Genomic DNA, 1,869 nt, shown 5'->3' on the forward strand with positions numbered 1-1,869 from the left:
ATTGAATAGCCTGTTCCTGAATGACTTTGGGGTAAATAATGAAATTAAGGCAGACATCAAGAAGTTCTTTGAAATTAATAAGAACAAAGACAAAATATACCAGAATCTCTGGGACACAGCTAAGGCAATGTTAAGAAGAAAATTTATAGCACTAAATGCCCAAGAAGAAAATTTATAGCACTAAATGCCCATATCAAAAAACTAGAAAGATCTCAAATTGACAACCTAACATCACAACTAAAGTAATTAGAGAAACTAAAGCAAAGAAATCCTAGAGCTAGGAGAAGACAAGAAATAACCAAAATCAGAGCTGAACTGAAGGAGATAGAGACATGAGAAACCATTCAAAAGATCAGCAAATTCAGGAGCTGTTTGTTTGTTTTGAAAAATCTGATAATATAGATATATCACTAGATAGACTAATAAGGAAGAAAAGATCAAAAATTCAAATAAACACAATCAGAAATAATAAGGAGTATATTACCACTGACTCCACAGAAATAAAAATAACCATCAGAGAATAGTATAAGCACCTCTATGCACATAAGATAGAAAATCTAGTAGAAATAGATAAATTCCTGGACACATACACCCTCCCAAGACTAAACTAGGAAGAAATTGAATCCCTGTGAAGATAAATAACAGGCTCTGAAATTGAGGAAATAATAAAGAGCCAGCCAACTAAAAACACCCCAGGACCAGAAAGATTAACAGCTGAATGCTACAAGACTTACAAAGAAGAGCTGGTAAAATTCCTACTGAAATTATTTCAAAGAATTGAAACAGAGGGACTCCTTCCTAACTCTTTCTATGAGGCCAGCATCATCGTGGTACCAAAACCTGGCAGAGACATACACACAAAAAGATAACTTCAGGCCAATATTCTTGACGAACATTGATACAAAAATTCTCAACAAAATACTGGCAAACCAAATCCAGCAGCATATAAAAAAAGCTTACCCACCACAATCAAGTAGGCTTCATCCATGGGATGCAAAGTTGGTTCAACATACACAAATCAATATGTGATTGATCATACAAACAGAATTAAAGACAAAAACCACATGATTATCTCAATAGATACAGAAAAAGCTTTCAATAAAATTCGACATCCATTCATGTTAAAAACTCTCAATACACTAGGTATTGAAAAAATGTACCTCGAAATAATAAAAGCCACATATAACAAACCCACAGACAACATCATACTGAAAGGGCAAAAGCTGAAAGCATTCCCCATTAAAACTGGCACAAGACAAGGATGCCTTCTCTCACCACTCCTATTTAAGATAGTATTGGAAGTCCCGGCCAGAGCAATCAGGCAAGAGAAAGAAATAAAAGGCATTCAAATTGAAAGACAGGAAGTTAAACTATGCCTGATGGCAGACAATATGATCCCATATGTAAAAAACCCAATCGCCTCAACCCCAAAGCTTCTTAAGCTGATAAACATCTTTAGCAAAGTCTCAAGATGCAAAATTAACGTGCAAAAATTACTAGCATTCTTATACACCAACAGCAGTCAAGCTGAGAGCAAAATCCTGAATAAACTCCCATTCACAATCACCATATTGAATAAAACACCTAGGAATGCATCTAACAAAGGAAGTGAAAGGCCTCTACAAGGAGAACTATAAACCACTACTCAAAGAAATCAGAGCAGGGCATGGTGGCTCACCCCTGTAATCCCAGCACTTTGGAAGGCCGAGGCTGGCAGATCATGAGGTCAGCAGTTCGAGACCAGCTTGAGCAACATGGTGAAAACATCTCTACCAGAAATACAAAAATTAGCCAGGCATGGTGGCACATGCCTGTAATCTCAGCTACTCAGGAGGCTGAGGAAGGAGAATCGGTTGAACCTGGGAGGCA

This window comes from Mandrillus leucophaeus, unplaced genomic scaffold (genome assembly GCF_000951045.1).
Source record: "Mandrillus leucophaeus isolate KB7577 unplaced genomic scaffold, Mleu.le_1.0 Scaffold1163, whole genome shotgun sequence".
Classification (NCBI taxonomy): Eukaryota; Metazoa; Chordata; class Mammalia; order Primates; family Cercopithecidae; genus Mandrillus; species Mandrillus leucophaeus.